The following is a 22145-nucleotide window of genomic DNA, read 5'->3' on the forward strand; positions in this document are numbered from 1 at the left end:
AATCTGAAACCTCTGATTCATGGACATGGTTTATGGGGCATCTTAGGGATTGCATAGGTCCTATTAGCAATCTGACAATCATATCCAATAGGGCAAACTCAATTGACAACGCTGTTAGAAGGTGTTTCCCAGATGCTTTTCATGGACTTTGTGGTGTTCATTTGTATAGAAATCTAAAATCAAGGTCTGCTGGTATAAAAAAGCACAAATGGACATACTGGAAGGCTGTAAAGGCTTATCGGGAAGTGGATTTCAATAAGCATATAAACTGTTTAAGACGTGTTTTGCCTCAGTGTGCTCAAACACTAGAAGATGTCGGGTTTGAAATGGTCAAGAGTACATCAACTTGGAGCAAGATATGGTTTCATGACGTCTAATAGTGCAGAATCAATTAACGCTCTAAGTCGTCATTCCCGGAAATTACCCATTACTATGTTAATGGAGTTTTTTCGAGCCTCTATTCAACAGTGGTACTACAAGAAAGAAACCATGCAGGTATTATTTCTTTGAATTCGTACTTATCATATATTTTACTAAGTATTATTTATTAAATTACAGGAACATTGGAACATCGTGTTACACCATGGACTGAAAAAAAGATAACGAAACGTGTTGGGAAGTCAACGTCATGGAGAGTTGAACCATGTTCAAACACTTTGTTTGAAGTACTGGATAATAACTTAAATGGGCTTGTCGATCTAAATGCAAGGACGTGTAGTTGTATGAAATGGCAAACATCTGGTTATCCATGTGGCCATGTTATAAAAGTTGCTCTTCATCTAAACCAAGATGATTCAAGCACATACGCTATGGATTGCTAAACTACAGAAGTATATCGACAGACTTATGCCGAGATTGTCTACCCTATTTCACATCCTTCTGAGTGGGACATACCATATGACTTACAAACAATTTTGCCACCAACCATGGACAGAAGGCTACCTGGCCGACCAAAAGTCACGATCGTATACCGTCTAAGGGTGAAGAGAAGAAGAGATCGACATGTAGTCGGTGCAAGGAAAGTGGTCATACAAGGTTGACATGTGGATCACCAGTGCCATCACAATCATCTTTTCCTCTGCCAAAATATGGATCATCATCAAAATCCAAAGCTCATATGGTGTCAAGAAAAAGGCAATCAAAATCGCAATCATCTTTAAAATCCCAATCACAACTGGCTTCACCTTTTGGGACTGTTAACTTAGGTGATTTTTAAATGCAAACGTTGTATTATGTAGATTTTATGTGTGAACTTTTAACATTTTCAGTTAGGCATGTATTAGTAACTTGAGTTTGAAAATTGCTATGATCTGTTCCAGTTGTTATCACTTAATAGGCAATCATCTTAATGTACATCGCAACGCGGAAATTACTATCGCAATGCGAAATGAAAATCGCAACGAGAGAATCGCAATGCGAAATGAAAATCGCAATGAGGGAATCGCAATGCGAAATGAAAATCGCAACGCGAATTTAATTTCGCGTTGCGATTTTCATTTTCGCGTTGCGATTCTCTCGTTGCGATTTTCATTTCGCAATGCGATAGTACTTTTTGCCTTCAACATAATGCATATTGAAATCAACAAATCAACCATTACATTTCAATCAATTAAACAAGCACAAATAAGAATTATGTTAACATCAATTAAACAAATCAACTTTTACAAATCACCTTTTACAAATCAATTAAACAATCAAAAAATAAGCAATAATTATTAGAGAAAATAACACTTCTACTATTGAATCAACTTTTGCAGCCATACATCATTTTCACGCAGCTCACTTCTGAGATTAACCTGCATAAACCAAACATTTGCTCAAACAACACTTTCTACACATCTAAAACCTACAAACATCAAATTATTGAATTCTAGGTACTTAACCAAACATTTTCAAACCACAAGCCTATAAATATACCAATTGTTTATGGACATTTTTATAACGCGGATGCAGGTAGGAAGCGTCTCGTATATATCGATCTAGCCATATAATTTCGAAACCACAAGCCTACTGCAGCTCTATCTATATCGGTGGGAGGTAGATACTTTATACTTCCTGTGATCAAACGGTCCAACGCCAAGCATACGAGAGGACCACAATCCCCTCTGAGTAATTTCGTTTGTTGTGGTGCGGTCTCGTCTCTGCTAACTGTAATATTGAGCTTCTTTGGCTTCTTGTTTCCAGAACGAGTCCAATAATTTATCGCATCCAAGTATTTAGCCAAATAAGAGCTCCATCCCTTAATAATATCTCTTAAATCAGCCAATGATATGTAATTTATCATGATGTCATATACTATTGCCTTAAGGGATGGGATCTGAAGCTCGACGAGAAGCCAATGGTTACGTTCCAAAATAGGGATAAACATCTGCAATCATAAGTAATAATTCATTCATTTGCGCACTTATTTATGAATACCTTTAAACTCAATCTAAAATAAACACTAACCTTATCGACCTCCCACCATGCAGGATAAAGTTTAGCTTGTCCATTGCCCAACGCAAATGATTCATCTCGTTGATTCTTCAAGTGAACTGCGTTAAAAGCCGTCGGCATTATTGTATACCGTGTATTTCTTTATTTTCCTTAAGTTTTCCTAATTATTAGTAGACGTGACACCCACGCATCGATATGCTGTTTTACAAAAAATACATATATTAGTGAATTACATTAATTTTTAAACAAATTAATCAAATGAAAATATAAGAAAAATATAAGACTTACCCCTCCATCGAAATAGCCATTGTCTTCGACCCCTAATAATACGCCCCACCAAGGCCGATCAAGCAACAAATAGATATCATCATTGAGCTTGCATATGTCAGTGAAACACCCCTGGCTTCGTTCGTGTAGATAAAAATCAACTGCGGTCTTAGCCAAAGGGGTTATCCAGAATTGTGTCCGATAGTTGTTTCCTCTCCTCTTCAGATACCGGTATGGTACTGGCCGGTAACTCATACGAGAGCCAACTTGAATCCATCATGTCCGGCACGTCAGAGGGTTTCTCAAGAATCCTACATATGACGCCATGTGAATCGGGCTCTTGAATGGTAGGGACCTCTTCAACGATGACAGTGGCCTCTTGAACGGTGGGAGGGGACTCTCGAGGAATGATAGGGGCCTCTTCAACGATAGGAGTGGACTCTTGAGGGATGATAGGCGAGTCGGGCTTCTTCTTGCGGTGTCTTCGCACTATTGGGGTATACGGAGACTTAATAGCACGTGCACGCCGTCTGATGCGTGAACTCTGTCGTGCAAGAAAAACCCGACGTAAAGCATCCACCTTATCGGTCCGCTAAATAAAAATACAAATATCAGTAAATAAACAGACATGATATTTAAACAGTGAAAACAAAGATAAATATATTTCAAACTTTCAACCAAAAGACAAAACAAAGACAAATACTAACTTCACAGTGTTAAAGTAAAAAGTTTAGCAGTTTGGCAGCAACCGAATAAATTTACTAAGCAATCTAAGTGAAATGGTTAATTTAAGTGAAATTACGAGTAAATTTATCATCAAGTTAAATATGGAAAATCTTAAACTTACCTCGTTGCGTAGAGTATGAACCTCATTCTGCAACGATACTACCATCTCACGTAGAGCGGCAACCTCACCACGTAAGTAGACACCTCCACACGCCATGCACCATCGTTATCGCGTAGAGTACCGATCTCCTCACGCAAGGCATTGACCTCATCACGTAACTCCCTTGACTCATCCCGTGGAGGTGGAGAACAGGGAGATAGAAGTCGTGGCATCTTTGTCGGTCGCCTATCATAAGGTGATGGTGGAGAAGAGACTCGATGATGACGGGATAGGTGATGGCTCGTTAGAGGTGTATAGTCGGGTCGATCAGTGATGGCTCTGGGTGAGGTGATGGCTCTCGAAGTGGAGGAAGTGGAGGCTGCTCATCATTCGTGCCATCAAAAAACGCTGACTAGCTTGCCACCAATCAGTGGCAAGCTCAGCCTCCGTGGGTGTCAGTCTCATTAATGGAGTGTTGGCCTCCTAAAATATAAAAACTAAAACAAAGTTAACGTCTACTATTAATAACTTGTTTATATATGATAGTATTTGTGGTAACTTACATTATTTATTGTCGCATATGGTATTAAGTCTTCCCAATCCAACATACGTTTCCTCTTCCAGGAAATAGCCCTAGGAATATCATCAGAGGATTTAATGCATATGTCCGCATGTTGGGGAAAGCCTCGAATATCCAAATCTACAAACAATATAATACAAACATTAGTAATTGTTAAATAATTAATTATAATTTGAAAACATTATATAGAAATTCTTACCTTAAAGGCCCAACAAAGCCTGACAAAGTGTATTTCGACCCATCGCCCGTAAACTTTTGCGGTCATCAAAGGCAGACGACAACTTAGTCCAGGTAGCTTTCCATATATACGAACCCCACGGAAACAGATTCCATGCATTTAGGTCCTCTACCATAATATTAGCTCCTGAGGAATAGGTTGTCTGGCCTCTCTGCCTAGAAAGCCGGCATACAAAAGTAGTAGAAGGCATACTCGGACAACATCGACGTCATTCATCCGAGTAAAACCATCTTTCTTATTAAACAATTTCTTCATGTCGTCGACGTGTAAGTTCGGCTTCTCTATTGACTCTCAGGAAAAACCATGGATAACCATGATGGGGGGGTGATATGACGAGTGTACAGGCCTACATCATCGTGTCCGAATCGTAGACCAGATTAAGCAGAACTCCTTCCGCCCAAACAAGTATACGCCGGTGGAAAATGAAACCATATCTCTTCCTCACCACGTTGTATACTGTCGGGTAGATCGCTAGTCATGGTCTGAAGCCACAAATGGGTCAAACTAGCATCTCCACCCGGATGTTGTACTCTCAGCCATGGCCCGAAGCAGGTTTCTTCAAACAATTTTCTTTGTGCAGGTGAAAGCTTCGAAGCAATTGTAGTGGCTAGGCTAACTTTATTCCTTAATGTCAATGAAGCCGAAAAAAATTTCTACAAAAAAACAATAAACATACCAAGTTAGATATACCAAAAATTACATGTCAAGATATACCAAAAACAAAACATAAACATAAATAGTAGTTTATTCTTGAAACTAAAATTTGCAACACTGTTCTGTCTTTGGTTGAAATGAAAATCGCAACGAGATAATGAGAATCGCAACGCGGAAATGACTATCGCAACGAGAGAATCGCAACGCGAAATGACTATCGCGACCCAGACAATCGCAACGCGAAATGAAAATCGCAACCGCGAAATTAAAATCGCAACGCGAAATGAAAATCGCAATGCGATTTGGTTTCGCGTTGCGATTTTTATTTCGCGTTGCGATAGTCATTTCCGCGTGCGATTCTCATTCTCGAACTATTCTTCTTCTGCATTACTTCAACCAAAGACAAAGCAAAGACAAATACTAACTTCACAGGCTAAACAGTTTAGCAGTATTGGCAGCAATCGAATGAATTAATAAGAAATCTAAGTGAATGGTTAATCTATTATTGAAATTACCAGTAAACTTGTCATCAATCTCAATATGAAAAACCTAAAATAATGCAAAAATTTCAAAATAAAAATAAAAAAAAAACTAACCCTCGGAGGTTGATTTTCCATTTCTGAATGATTGTGAGGGATTTTTGACTGTGAATGGTTGTGAGGGATTTCGCCGGCGATGGGGACGGAAATCTTCGGAGATGGGGACGGATTTCGCCGTAGAGAGTGAGAGATGGAGATGGGACTGAGTGTTGTGTTTTGGTTTGAGGTTATGAGTTGCGATTACTGTGGACGGTTCATTTCCGATTTATTAAGAAAAATATGTGTTTGGAATTTGAAAAAAAAATACGCGTTAATATGAATGGCGCTATGTAAATCGCGTTGCGAAAGTCAGTATCGTGTTGCGAAAGTAAGTATCTCGTTGCGATTTTTTATTATCGCATTGCGATAGTCAGTATCGCATTGCGATTTTCCCAATTCGCGTTGCGATTTACTTATTCGCATTGCGAATTTCCCAATTCGCGTTGCGATTTACTTATTCGCATTGCGAATTGGGAAAATCGCAACGATACTGTAGACCATCGCAACGCGATTTTCAACTATCGCATTGCGAAAATGCAACGCGAATTTGCGATAATGGAGATCGCGTTGCGAATTAGCGATCACATTGCGATTTTGTTGGTCATTTTGGCAAATCCGGAAAAAGTTGGTTAAAATCGTATATTATATGGGATTTTTGGTCACTGAGGTTATTTTCTCTTATTTTTAATGGTTTAATTATTATTATCAATTACCGATATAGGTAGTCGCGGTAGAAAAATCTGGTCAATAAAATAATGTTTTTCTACCGCGTTTACCTATATCTTGTGCCGCCATCTTGTGTCCTGAAACTCGATTCCGAACGTAGTTGATCTTCCCATTGAAACATTGCCCTTAGCAATCGTACCTGTATAACTTAGTCAGAACTCAGCCAGTACATTTCGTTCTGATAAGAGGTGAACGTAGTTGCTCTTCGAAAACACGGCTACATTGTATGAAAGGGAGGCAATACATGACTAGAGAGGATCTTGTAATCACTAAAGTGGTGAAGCAATTAACATGTATGCATGATCCGAGTTACAGAAGTTTTTAGTTAAACAATTGAATACATATTCATATTGATGGTCTTAGGTTCAAGTCTCATGAATATAGAGTTCTAGGTCTTATAGCTAACAAATCAAATTAAAAGAAAAGGGTTTTCTATTAACTGTGTTGCTAGAACTAGGAAGTTTGATCAACAGCTTCAGCATGGTTTGGAAAGTCATACTTTCGACAACTGAAACATGTCCAGAAACGGTATTGTAACCAAACCTTGAGGTTGATGCTGGCTTCAATGGAATTGGGAGCAACAAAATCCAGGTTGGGCCTTGATTCAATAGATTCAATTGGTCTGCCTTCAAAAACAGCAGACATGATTGTCCAATATTCGGATTCTTCATGCTCTGTCAAATCGATCACTTGAATGAAGGTTGGCAAAAGACGTTCGAATTGGTCTTGCTGCATGGAAATCATTTAATGATGTAAAGGAATCCTCTCACGGTTGACCAAGTAATGCTCAGTTGAAGTTAAAAGGCCAGGAAAGGAGATGCCGGAAGAATCAAAAGCCAAAAGCTCACTGATGCGTGAAGTTCCGAAAAGCTTATTATATGTCTACTGTTGAAAAATCTGAAATACCCAAAAATAAGGGATGGACTATTGATCTTTACAAACACTCAAAAATGGCTGCCAAGAGAATCAAGTGAAAAGATAAGAAAATGAAAATCAAGTAATTAAGAAACTTGTTTAATTTCTGGAGCAATAGATGAGTACTTCAATTTCTTGGATTCTAAAAGTGTCCCTTTTCCTTATTCCACAGGAAGAAAATATCATTAAAAAAAAGGTTAAGAAAATATCAAATACCTCACCCGAATTCGAAAAACCATAAGCATCATAGGAGAAATTGAAGACATTTAATTTCCCCATTAAGGGCTTGCTAATTACCTTATGGTATATGCCGTCCCGGCAAAGGTATATTTATAGCAGCAAACCAAGTTAGTAGCTTCAAAAGCTAACAAGAAGTCAACCCACAGTTGAATTTCGATTATAAGACTATAAAATTTTAAGCCTATGAAAAGATTTTGAAGATTTAGATTTTAGTCCTTTATATTCTGATCTAGCACTAAATTTTTGAGTCTCAAGTTATGCTCGGAAAGAACCAAAAAGTCCTAGCACTAGCAAATATAACGAAGGCAGCAGATGGAAAATTAGATTAAACCCAATTTTGTATCAGTAGATGTAGGAATTCTTATTATCTCCCATGGAAACCACGCAGTTAGACATGGGCCCGTCCAGAGACATATGACCGATGATGAGTGTACCTTCAAGGAGTGATTATAGCATTATCCATTGGAATGTACTCGACTGAAATTCAAGATTAGAAATGAACAAGCACCTTTTTGAATAACCTTGCGTAAGCTTCCCATCGCTTTATTTGGAAAGGAGACCTTCTGTCAACTACTGCTTCAGAAGCAGCCAATCCAAAGTTCACAGCAACAAGCAACTCTCTCCCTCCTTATCTACTTGTGGATGTAATCTGTACCAGTTAATTATGTGAAGATTATTAGGTAATAACGATTACTTTCAGGGAGCTATATTTCTGAAACGAATCATAGTCCATGGAATTTGGATCATCAAGATCTCCTGGTAGATAGGATGATTTTTCGAATTCAGATTCATCCGAGTGCTTATGGAAGAAATCATTTCCAGTTTCTTTTAAAGCCAGTCGGAACCTGTGTTCGAATCGGAACTTGTACTGCAGTGTGCAAAGACTGCAATTGGCAGAGAAAAAATTGTCAGAAATGAGACCAAAAATATATTTGCTTTCTGCTCCAAGAAGTGGAGAACTGTTGTAATTTCACTTTGTATTGATTAAAAACAATTTAAAATCTAAAAAACTTCACGCGTTGTATTGTTTGTATGTTAATCAAGTCAATTAATATGCTTGGTTATAAAATATGTTTCTTGCAAGATGCATTGTGAAGGGATTTGAAATCGAATGATAGGTGAACAAATTGTTTGAGCAAAAATATACCGTCTCCATGGCCCTACTTTAACTAAGAAATCAGGAGGATTTACAGCTTAATCATTATGAATCTAAGTTAAGATTTACACTGTTTCTTGGTGCAAAATTAATGTTACCTTTGAAATGATCTTCAACTCACTTTAAGAGATCTAGTCAATAAGAATGTTTTAGTTCTCGTAAACAATTCACTGCTACCACCTAAATCGGTGTATCAAAAGGCAGAAACTTAATACATACATTAATTGTCAGTCGCGAAGCTTGTTAAATACATGGTTGGCCGTAGTCTGTGAATGACTATGTTGATATATTCATCTCTTCAATATATCTGTGAAAATTTGCAAAATATTACCTGATAACCACTGGGTTTTGGATTAACAATGTAATCATCAAATTCACCATCAATTGGAGTCCACAGCCTGCAGAAAAAGGACGTGTGATTCATAATAATTTCTTTGAGAAAAAACATCACCATTAAGAAGTATGGTTTATGACTAGTGTTAAAACAGAGAACTTCTACATCAACTCACCGTCAATTGGAGTCCAAAGCCAGCAGAAAAAGGATAGGTGACTCATAATAATTGCTTAAGAGAAAGGCATCATCATTGAGAAGCTTGGTTTATGACTATTGTTAAAACTGAGAACTTCTAAGTTCTTATAAATATAGCTACCACTGACCAAAGAAATTATCCACAAACATAAAACATAAAATTATATATATGGTCCTTTTCTACCTTATATATATATATATATATATATATTTCATTAAATCCATGACATAACTAAAAATAATTCTACACAAACTTATCAAAAAATCTATAAAATAAAACAAAAGAAAAGAAAAGAAACACACTGAATTACCTGTGTACAATGTCGAGAAGACTGTAGCAACATTCAACTGCTGGACCATGTAGGGTTCCATTATTGTCTCCAACAACTACCCTCAATGCACGTGCATCATATATTGATGCCAACATCTTTCCTTTTCATCTACAGCAAGATGAAGAAACAAACTAAACATCAACAGAGATTACGAAGGGGTTTCTGAGCCAGAAACTGCTTGCTTATTTTTTCATAAAAGATTTTCAAATCACATTTTAGCTCTAACTTTATTAATAATATTTTTCTGATGGCCAAGTGAAATGCTTAAAGGATCCAATGAATCGTTACATTTTTTACAGTGCAAAGTCTCCTATATAGGTACTATATGTTGATAAGGGTTCACAAGCATAGAAGGAATTGGATCCTTGATTTATTCTTAGCTGTCTTATCAAACCATTCCACTGCTAGAACTTACAGCTATGAACCGCAGCTACAAAATTATTGCAGTTTTACATCTTCAAAGTTAGCCATGTCCCACGAAAACTTACCAAGGCAAGAAAAGGGATTTGACTACATTTAATTCTAACAGCCTACTCATACCTTGCTGTAGATACTATACCAACTTTTTAGTCGGCTGGATAAAGTAACCTCCATCCCTGGGACACAACTGCAGCAAAAAGAGGAGCATGAGAAAGCACGTAGAAGAAAATAACCAAACTAACAATAGTTGCTCCTAGATACACAAGAATTAGAATTAATAAATAAAGCAAAATGGTTTGTTAGAAAAAACAGTAGGAACAGATTATAAGACAAGCAAAGCATACGAAATTGATATGAGCAACTCTCTCTCAAGTGCTTCCTCACAAACAACAAGAGATGCCAGAGCAGTACCAGCATCCTGCACAACCTTCGGTTTTGGTTTCATCTCTGAACTTTTTCCAAGATTATTAAGAAAGTTAATCTGTTTTCTCCGATACAATAAGACATCAAAAGGAACCACTGCTTCCAAAAGATCCTACATACATAAAACAACAGAAACTAATTACTCATAATTAAGTTTCCTATTTTATATTACATCATTTGCTCATCTTCATACTTACTGCCACAACACCTTCCAACCCCTTTTCTTCAGCATTCATGCTTCCAGACATGTGCACACACTTGATGCCAGAATTATTATTACATACATTTAAAAAAGAAAAAAAAAAGAGGGAAGCTGAAATCTCATTTAGAGCCAATCAATGCATCAAGTTCATAGGAAAGAAAGACATCTTGGCACTCTCTGAAAAGGAAAATTCCTTGAAACTACATTATTGCCATGATATAACGAGTACGAAACATTAAAAGTTTGGATCCTCAGTTAGAACCTTTTAACTTGGGGTTTCTGCAACACATTTTCCTATTAGTTTCATGATGGTAAACATATGACAGCCAATTTGTTTCTCGAATTTTATTTTGTATTTGACAAAAAATTTCCAATATAATCGAGAAAGAGTATAAATCTTGTGCAGATTATCCAGATTATGTTGTGATCGGATGGGGGTAGTGTTCATATTTTTAAAGACATTTTGCATAAACCGATTTACTGAATATTTTTATCAGTATGCTTTTTATATACACTGTATGGAACACAATGGGCTTTTTAGCTCATTCTGTAAATTTTAACCTTTTTAGATAACAGCAGACCGTAATCTAACAGATTTGGCATCAGGGGAGATCGACTACTTTTACTTTGTACGAACGTATTTCTCTATATGTTTTTCAGTTATATTTGGTGACATGTATTTTGCTATCGTTTTTAGATATAACCGTATTACCAATATTTTGTTCCGTAAATGTTTTGTATGGTTTTCTAAAATATGTATTTATATATGTTTATCGTATAAATCTTTATTATGGATAAATTTCATATATGAATGAAATGTGGATTTCAACGTTGTTTTAAAAATAAAAATTTTGAATGTGATACGTAATCACCTAGACATAGGCATAACGTCCAGGCTAGGTTTAGGAGGTTAAAAAACAATAAGAATAAAGGACAAGAACTTAGAATTTAAACTCTCTAAATTGACAGTAACATAGTCATGGTTTCCCTATAATTTCCACCGATCGGTGAGACATTTCTTTCCCAAATGTACCATATCAGACGTCATAAACAACTATGGTTTACATGACTGGAGTCAGCTCTCCAAGACCCTATCGCATCACAAACATAAGAAAAGATACAATAATAAGATATCCTATTTAAAGGGCTAAGATTCAAGGCAAGATTACTGCTTAAAGCTACTTTGTAATGAAAAGGAAAAAAAAAGATAAAGGATAATGATTCTACAGACGACACAAAATAAAATCAAGACCTTACCTGATTTATATAACTTAATCTAGAAACACCAGCAACCAACCTGGCTACGTCATCACCAAATTCTGCTTCTATGCTGAACAAACTTTCACATGTATCATCAACCACATATGTAGTATCCCAGCCACAACTGTGTCAACTGCCTGCAGTAAACTTTCCAACCTCAATTAAGGAGCTAATAGGAAGTGAAGCAAATTTTTGAGCAACCCTGGAACTTTTAAGAGCTACATTTTTCTAATAATGAGAAAGACTGCAAATTTCTAAGCATAACACTGCATGAACCAAGCTTCCATACCAACATCTCTCAAGTTTAATCAACTATCAATCCATGTATTCATTGTTACGTAAGGACCAACTGTTAACCATTAACATCAAAATGTCTATAATTAGTAGTTACTGTTTAAAACATCAGAATAGATATTGCTTTTACGGTAAGATGTTTTACTACCCTACCATAGGGAATAATCCTTGTAGCTGCATAATACCATAATGGTCCCCTAACTTCTCTGGAAGAGAGTAATGGTCATATTGTATTGATCTACACGTATAGAGATGGATTAATGAAGGAAAACCCTAAGCTGATATGCCAAGGAAGGAAATAAATGCACCATATATGCAATTTGTGAGTGAATAGAACACGTAGAAAAAACCCACAAAGAGAGAGAGAGAGAGAATGGCAAGCTGATGGAAGATTATCAGAAGAATAAAATAATACAGAAACACAAAATACAATAAACTTAGTAATAGTTGGTTATACAGTTTCATACTCGTAAGCCAGTTGATGGAATCAACATAGCTAAGATTCTTCCTGTATGAATGCAGTGTGATAAGTATGGATCTCCTGTTTTCCTGAACTGCCCTTGGTGAGCTCTTTTGCAAATGCAATACCCTTTTGCACCTGCCTTCACAAATTCGGTATTTTAGTGGAAGAAGAGGACTATATGCAAGTCATGAGGCAACGAGACAAGGCAAACCTTTGTCTCACTAAATATAGGATAGCCAGTCACATCTATTCCTTCCACTGTAAAAGAACCTGCACCACATTGAATGGAATTGTTAACACGGGAATTGAGAACAGAAAAGATGAAGAAAATGATTCAGTAAGTAGACAATGAATGGTTTTACATCTAACGAGAAAAAAGAAAGAATGCAGGAGATTCCGATTGCTAACTATAAAGAGCATAAATTATAGTCGCGGTCTTGCTGATAAGCTAACCATAAACAATCAATAATTAGTGTAATAATACTAAAAACAAGGTGCCTAATCAAAAGCAACATCCTGTGGGCTCAAAATATGTAAAGAATGTAGCAAAGCAAGTGATTCATTGTAAGCTAAGGCTACAAGACCTGGGGAAGAAAGTTATTAATAAACGTTATGTTAAACTATTGGGGGGGGGGGAAGCTGTAACTACCAAAGTTAATGTAAGAAAATTATTTATAATTTATAAAAGCATAAAAATAAGTAAAATTCTAACTCCAAAACTGCAGGAAACTCCCAAGCAAAAAGGATTAAAACAAGAGGGTACCTTGTTGCTCCTCCACTTTGGGCCACAAGTCAACCTTGGTGGAAAGGCAAGCCCCGGAGGCAATAGCAACGGCAGTAACATCCAGTTGGGTAATCGCAGAAGAGACGGCCCCAAGGACGGTGGAGCCAGAGGCAGCAGCAGCAGCTATGGTGTTAAGAGAAGCAGAAACATAGAATTTCCTGGGAAAACATCTCAACTTAATAGAAGCTTGGGGATAGAATCTGCGGAGAAAAAGAGGAGAAGCTTTGTGGGCAAGAAACATCTCTTTGGAATGGATTTGGGATTGGCATGAAGATGAAGATGAAACTAAGGGCATGTTCTGGTTAAAATAATAATAAATATTTTTTTTAGGAAAAATGGGAAAAAAATGTTTAACATTAATTGACTCTGTTTGTTGGCAGTGAGGAAGACCTGAAAGTGTGTTCAATGCTTTTTCCTTTTTTGTGTGGTTGGTTTCCAAAAACGGTTGTTACATATAAATCCTGTCAAGAAAATACAAATCACACATAACGTGGTTGTTGCTTCTGAAATCATGCATGTCATGAACAGAAGAAGATAAACGGAGGAAAAGGTTGAATTAAGGCATATTATATGACAGGTTCAAAACGAATCAATAATGGATCAAAAGGGGCGGGTAGGGGTTGTTATTCTCTCTGAAATTTTAAAATTATCATATATTTTAGATTTTTTTATGTATTCTTTATTGAAGATCTATTATCGGCCCTGAAATTTTATAAGTTCATCTCTTCCTAAAATTTCAAAACTTCACCTTTCAAACATAAAATTTTACGTCCGTCTCAGATCAGACCATGGAGTGTACTGCAAACTATGAGCTACCAAATATTACTTAATGGAGGTTTAAGGCTAGGGGATTCCCACTGTCAATATGAAAGGGCTATTTGGTTTACTCCTAATTTAGGTCTCACATAACTGATGTTTTTAGCAAAGTCACTCTGTTGATTGGGTCAAATAATGGATTATGATTTATATTATTCAAATTCGGGTGCAAGTGTCGGATAGAAGTATAATTAGATTTTTATAAAAAGTGTTCGGAGTATCATTAAAGGTTATATCTTCATATTCGAATAGTGAACACATGACGAAAGATGATTCGGGTGGATCAAAGTTAGTCTCTCTTTTGGGAGACCTTATCTTCCTACGCAACAACTTCAGACTTGGATTTTCATGCAGGAAGGGACGACTTCTTGGAATGAGTCGAGGGTACGACAAATTTTCAATCCTATAAACTCTGAACTGATTTTGAAAACACCTATCGCTCCAACAAATGGGGATGTGATTATTTGGGGTAACCATGACTCGTGTTTTTTTTTTGTTAATTCGGGATACTGATGGCTTCAACAACCATCTCATTCTACAACGGTCACATCCAAATTTTAGAAATTAGTTGCTAAACTGCAGGTTTTAACCAAGATTAAGATTTTTACTTGGCAAGTAGCTCATGGTGGTTTACCAGTTGGTAAGCGTTTGTGTGAAGCCGAAATAAGTGATGGTATACGTCCAATGTATGGAATGGAAGAAGAGATGGTCGTTCATGTCTTGAGAGACTGCGCATATGCTCAGGAAACGTTTGTTTGTGTTGGAGTACAAGGTGGGTTTTTTCTGGTCAACTTGTATCTCCATTAGATTGGCTCGATTTGGCAATCTCTGCCATGAAGGTTGATGTCCAATGTGTGGAATGGAAGAAGAGACGATCGTTCATGTCTTGAGTGACTGTGCATATGCTCAGGAAACTTTTATTTGTGCCGGAGCACAAGGTGGGTTTTGTCTAGTCAACTTCTATCTCCATTAGATTTGCTCGATTTGGTAATCTATGCCATGAAGATTGATGATCTAGCTTGCTTTCTTGTTCTCCTTTGGAATCTTTAGAACGAAATGAATTTTAAAGTGCATGAAAACAAATGGCAACCCCATGGATATTGGCTATCAATGTCAAATACTTGAAACAAAAATTCTTATTGCCCATGAACCAAGTCTGGGGAGAGTGAGGATTATGCGTCTTTCTCCCGGAACGTCGTCGCTTCTAGGCTAGGTGAAATGGCAACCTCCCCATCCTGGCTATGTTAAGATTAACCTAGATGGTGCTTTTGAACCCATTGGGAGGATGGCAGTTGTAGGTGTTATTGCTCGTGACTCTTTTGGTCAGCTACTTGGAGGAATGGCTGCAGCATCGTCAGGTTGTGTTGAAGCTGGCTTATTGGAGATTCACACGTTCAATGCTGCTCCTTTCGTTGGCTAGCGAGTATAGTTGGACCCATGCATATTCGAATCGGATTCAATTTTCATTGTTAACAAGATGTCCCGACAAGAGGAGGATCTATCCATGTTGGGTTACTACCTTTTGGAAGCTTGTAAGACACTAGAAGCTAGGATCCACTTCAAGGTTTGCTACTCATATCCGGCGCTTACCTTGCATTTAACGAAAAAACTATGTTATATCAACCCCCATTGTGATGTTCCATTTGTAAAATTTTGAGAACGTTATATGGTGTACATGAATGAAAACAAGAAGTTTCCTCCCACCCAGGACAGAACAGGATGTCTTGTCACTTAGTTCTTTGGTGGGAACTGATGATCTTTCTTCTGCTTAAGTAGTAATGTTTTAAAATTGGTATAATCCCAGAGTTCTTCTAGACTCGGCAACTTTGGAAACGAGAAATAAAGGAACTTCTCATGAGGGGGGGGACCCTTCAAAAGTATTCAAATAGCCGAAAATTGCCAATTATATCCATGAAAAAGATGTAGTGGAAAATCGAGTGTTAGCCTTAAAAATACAAGCTTTAATCACACGAAAAAGACCGCAACGTAACACCACAAAAGGCTCCATAGCTGATGGTGGAATTAAAACAGAGAAATTCGTGGTTGAAACTTAAAAAATTGATTGACGTGCTTATAAGATTCAAGAGGGCAACAAAACTAGTAATGTCTACCCACATATCAATTTGAGAAATTTTGTATAACTCAGTGGCCCATTTGTATATTAGTTAAGCGTTTCGAAATTAAGCATGGCATGGCGACAAGCCTCTCTTTCTTATCCGAGTTACAAATATTAAAATCCGGCTTTTTGAACTCACTGTTTCAAGGTGAAAACTAATCAATAATACCATGTCCATTCAGGTATGAGATTCATCACTTAATAGAAAGTCTTGGAAAGCAGCAGACAGAGGCCATTAATATAAGAGCCGCATAGCTTTATTCTCTGCTCATAACAATCCAGTCATCACATCCGTCTATGTATATTCTACACTCATCAAAGATTCGAGTAAAGCAAAATCCAGGCATGAATTGCGTACACATAATTTGCAGGAACAACCATTCCAGTACTAGTATGTCAAAGAAGAATTTGACAATCCTTTCGTGTTTTTTACTTCCAAACTTCGGATGAATGCCTAAAACGGCCCTACATAGGCCTTCCGTTGTTCTTATACTATGGAGTCAGAATGTGATTAGATCATCTTTTGGTGCTTGCTGCTTCTTTGAATCTTGGGCCCCTTCGGATGAACCCCCACCTTTCTTACCGAAAATCATTTCGTCAAGATCATCCATCATGTCATCGTTGCTTCCACCATGGGTTCCATGTCGGGCACCTGTTGCTTTTCTAATTAAGACATCTTCATTTGCATGACGAGGCGAATCATCAGGTTTCAACAGCCACAGGAATCACTGCAGGTTCCAGCTCACGAGGAACCACTGGTGGCTTCAACTCTTCATACTTTGAGAGAGCTTTCTGGATCTCATCATTCACGTTCAAAGCTTCAAAAAGCAGCACATCGTTGTCTCCGGCAGTTTCAATGATTCTTAGAACAGTGGATTGGGACTGACGACATTGCTGGATAAGTGTGGTTGTCAGGTCATCCTGCCAACAAAGCAAATATAATTTAGTGGGATTTAAAGAGCCCTATGTAGACCAGATTCTCCATCTGCGTTTTTACAAGAAGCCGCACATGAACATATAGGTTTAGAATCATTTAGGTATTGCTGTGACCTCAAGAACAACTAAATCATTTGGAACATCATTATGATGTTATGAGTCTAAACTTGAAAAACTCCATCTGTCACATTGTCAAAGATCTTCAAAATAATCCAACTTAACTTGCAATCAACAATCAGCAAATAAACCAAGTTTATATCTAATTTACTGATATGTCACCTTATCACAAAGTATAACTTCTAATTTACCAGTTGCATAGCACGCAGAACAAGTCCACAACATCCCCTTCAACCTTTGAAGTAAAAGCCCGATACTGTTGGGGACATCAGAATTCTCACCAATATTTATTATTGAGGAAAGTTCACATGCATTAGGTTACAAACCTTAAGCACGACTGTCTAATACAGATCATAAATGGAAAACAGAAGATTTAAGAGAACTTAAAGAAAGTGATTTCCTCCTTGAAAACAGGAAAAAGGCAAAATCATTGACTGATAAAATGATCTTTTGCACATTAAAGGCCCACTACACCCAACATGATACTGAAAATTATTAAACAAAGTGATGATTGAGAAAACATACAAATGACTCATTCTTCCAAGACAAATCTTTTCAGAGAGGAAACATAATTTATTGGTACATGAAGTTAGCAAGTGGTACTAAAAAATGTAATAAAGAAGACAATAATACCTGAAGAGCATCTTGCTGGGACGATGAGGATAACACTGTCGAAAGAAGCTCAATGCAGTTTCTTGCGACATCAAATGCTTCCTTCGTTTGTTCAGCAGAAAACCTTTGAACAGGAACGTCATGCTGAAGCTGCACATCATGCTGAAGCTGCTGTGCAAGACTGGCATCCACCTCTGGCACCGAAACTGAACGAGCAGGGGTAAAAATAGGTGCCAAACTCTCATTGTCACGGCCAGGAAAGCGGATACCCCTTGATTTTAAACTCTAAGGGAAAGGGGGAAAGAACATTGGAGAAAATCTCAAAAAAAATTAATCGACAAGCCACAAGGCTTTATCTTTCGTAGCACAGTGCACTGTATATTAAATCATAATGTAACCCTAAGCACACAGAGGTCAAGAGACATTGATGCACAGAAACATTACCAGTCAAGTAACTGTTTGACAAAGCTCATTCAAGGGTTTTCTGAATTGATCATCTTCTAATAAACTAACAAAATAAACAATAAAATATATGTTTCTTTCACGGAATAAAAAAATTCCAAGTCCATGTTTTAATGAAGTTTATAGACTAAATACTCAAAATAACAACAACCCCAAGGCTTAATAGCAGTCAAAGGAATAAACTTCACACATGACTTCCACTCAGATACACACCTCAGGAAACATAGAGAATGAAATTAAATAATCATATTTACTATGGGTGTTTTTGTTATGTTTCTAGCTGTATGTTGTGGGTAGAGGGTGTTTGGAACAGGTTATGTAATAATGTTCTATTAATAAATTTCAGAGGCACACTTTTCCTCCTTCCAATGTCCTTCAGGTTACTGCTGTAACATGAAGGTTATGAAGGGGTTTTTTTAATGAGGCCTCCATATATTTTCTATCAAAAAAATATTTACTCAACTCACTTCCACCAGCTGCAAAGAACTAGATAAATAATTTATGATGTTACCTTGAAAGTTTCCTCGTATATAGGTAAATAGCGGAGCTCACTTGTTGACTCCCCCCACGCTTCAATAAGCATTAAAGCTTTGTTCCGATTATTGACAACAGTTTGAGGATCATCAATTAGCTTAACCATCTCATCAAGAACCCTCTCAGCTGCCACCTCTGAGAATGCCTTCTCAAAGTTCTTGACAAAAGTTTCAAGCAAGACCAAGGACAAGTATTGTACCCTTGGGCTCTTCAACATTATCCTCCGCTTAATTCCGCGGATCAATTCGACGCTGTTCACTTTTTCGTGATTGACCATGTCACATATATCAAGATTCAAGGCCCAATCAGGCTCATCAAGGGCCTCAGAGGTAGCATCGTCAACAAGCTTGTCAGTTGGATTCGGGCCTTGGAAGAGCTCCTTCACCTTAAAGCTCACTGAGCTCATGCCAGCACTCATCTTTCTGCCCAACTCAGCTCCTTCAACCATGAGGCGTTCACCAAAAGCATTAACTTTATCCATCAACTCTCTTTCCATTTTCACCAAACCTTAAAAACACCAAAATTACATCTTTGATCAAATGTATGCATGAATTAATGCCTAGATGCATCTACCTTGAAGGCAGAATTTCTAATATAAAATTTCATTTAAGTAAATCTTCCATGAAAACATAAACTCCCAAATGCCTAACAGCATTATAATCAAACAGAAAAAATTATGAATTGCCCCATCATGCTTAATTAGAAAACTAAATATCCGGGGGGGGGGGGTTCTTCTTCTTTCACTTTCTTTCCTAGGATGTATCCACATAACTTCTCGCAGATCTAACAAATTATCTTGAATTTTTTTAATAGCATCAAGATTTCAAAGCCCTAAAAAGCAAAAACCTTATATCCAAATAGTCAAAAACAACTCACATTATAAAAAAATCAACTTCAAGACCTCCAAAACTTCGATCAAGTAGCTGACTAAAGAAAACAAAAGAAAAAAAACTACCTAATTCAAATCTAATGGCTCAAATAACTAAAACCAAATACCAATTACTCATCCATTGTAGCAGCATAGATGGACAAGTTAAACATGGAAAAGCTTCGAAAGGGATAATACTTAACTACTAAATGCAGGGCAGAAATTATTTTTTAAAACAAAAAATCAAGTTCATAAAGTCAACTGGGTCAGCTATACCTAGATCCTACATAATTCAATATCAAAATCAGGAAAAAAGAACAAGAATCATAACAAACAAACTTTGCTTACAGTTATGATTGAGGCGAAATAGATGAGATCAGGTAAATGAGAAAGCAAAACCCACCGAGATTTGATGAAATATAAAGAAAAAAAAGGAAGGAAAAAAAGAGAGGGTAATTACTTTATCTTTGAAATTCAATTGAGATAAAAAGAAAAGGAGAAGACGGCAAAGCAAAGCAAGCGTAAGGACCGAGTAAAGCAAGTTTGATCTTTTCTAACTGCTAAAATTTTAATTGTTGTTAAATTAAATTATTAGGCTATATTAATTATTTTATCAATTTTAGTATAAATTATTTTATTTTTATTGAAAAAACTAAATAATAAATCATATTTAAATATTTAAAACTATAAAATATTATTTTTTTTAAAAATAGTATTAAATTATTAAAAAAAAGTATAAAAATTAGAAAAATATGAAATATTATAAATCAGCTTATATTTCATATTTTTCTAATTTTTTTTATTAAATTAATGTGATTACAAATGATAGCATGCGTTTTAAAGACTCTTAATCATTTAACATTAAACGTTCAATCATCCTGCTGCAGTCGTTGATTCTCGAACCTGTGACTTCTAGGAATAACAACAATTCATTTAACCACTGAGGTAAGTTGATTCGTGCATACTTGTCTAATTTTTATACTTTATTTTAAATAATTTGACAATATTTTTGAAAAGATTTTAGCTTATTTGAGCATGAATAGATGATTGGTAGTTAAACCCTTTATTTTTAATGTTTGATAAATATCTTTTTGAAAGAGTTGATTGTACAAAATAAACTGAAAATGAAAACGCTGAAAAATCCAATGATTTGGAAACGTTGATTGCAAAACAAGATGTTAAATGATATATTTGACCTTATTATTTACATAATTACATTTTTACCATAAAACCTAATATAATGAAATAGCTTCCATTATAATCTGCTTCTCTCCTGAATAAATTTTATTTTATTATTCTAATTTTTAGTTGTAGATTCTCAAATATATTTTAGTTAAGAAAATATAGCAAAACATGAAAGTAAAAAAATTTAGTGTTAATATTTTATATAAAGTTAATAGTATGTATCAATCTCACAAGGTTAATATTTGTAAATATTAAAAATATATATTCAAAATTTTTAAAAATATAAAAATAATCACTAATTTTTTAATGAATAATTCTTTGTCAAAAGCATTTTATCTGAATAATTTCACCCCAATAAAGACTAAAGTATTATAAAATATATATATATACTTAACAACTAAATGTATCATACTCTTATTTGTCATTTTACTCATATTAGCTATCAGCTAAATTTTACCAAATACTTCTAAAGGAATAAACTAATTTTTTAAAAGTTCGAAGCAAAAGGTGCTATTAGAATTTAAACCTTACCTTCTTTAATTTCCTTTGGAGTTATTATAATCTATTTGCCTTCCTGCTAAAGAAGTTTGAGAGAAATAATAATTTTAAAATAATATCGTTATGTATATTTAAATAGTTTTTATTTATTAATTTATGGGCTGATTAGGTTTCAATCCGAATTGTACTATTTTAAAAATCTTATGATCAGTTAAATGTAGTATAAATTTAAATAATATAGTGAATTAATATTTAAACTTCTTTATAATTATATCCCATATTTACAACCAAATCAGTATCACATAAATAACCGGACACAAACTTGATTCAAATGGTTATATTGTTCTTATGATCCCTCTAAAAGTTCTATACATCTATTGAAGTAATTTTTAGTGAGAAGTTTATACCTTAACCCTCAAGAATTGCGGTTATATTTTGACTGCTAAAGCAAAATTCTGATTTATCCCCTATCACAAACCAAAGAGGTTCCTTAAAGGCTCTTGATTGAAGTCTAGTGACTAACGTGACCGGTTTGGAAAAATTTCACTCGGAGCATTGTTACACCGTCGTATTCGTCATCATGATTAGGGATAATTATAGATTGGGTCAAATTAAATTTTTAGTTTATCAGAATCTTACTCCAGTATAATACATTTTATTTATCATTTATCTAGATCT

General features: G+C 35.9%; 2 pseudogenes; both read right to left on the bottom strand.

The window, feature by feature from the left end:
• Window positions 1-6758: 6758 nt before the first annotated feature.
• On the bottom strand, window positions 6759-13610 carry LOC120164642 (annotated as a pseudogene).
• A 2911-nt stretch (window positions 13611-16521) lies between these two features.
• Window positions 16522-20297, bottom strand: LOC120164658 (annotated as a pseudogene).
• Window positions 20298-22145: the final 1848 nt, after the last annotated feature.

This window comes from Hibiscus syriacus, unplaced genomic scaffold (genome assembly GCF_006381635.1).
Source record: "Hibiscus syriacus cultivar Baekdansim isolate YM2019G1 unplaced genomic scaffold, ASM638163v2 tig00111540_pilon, whole genome shotgun sequence".
Classification (NCBI taxonomy): Eukaryota; Viridiplantae; Streptophyta; class Magnoliopsida; order Malvales; family Malvaceae; genus Hibiscus; species Hibiscus syriacus.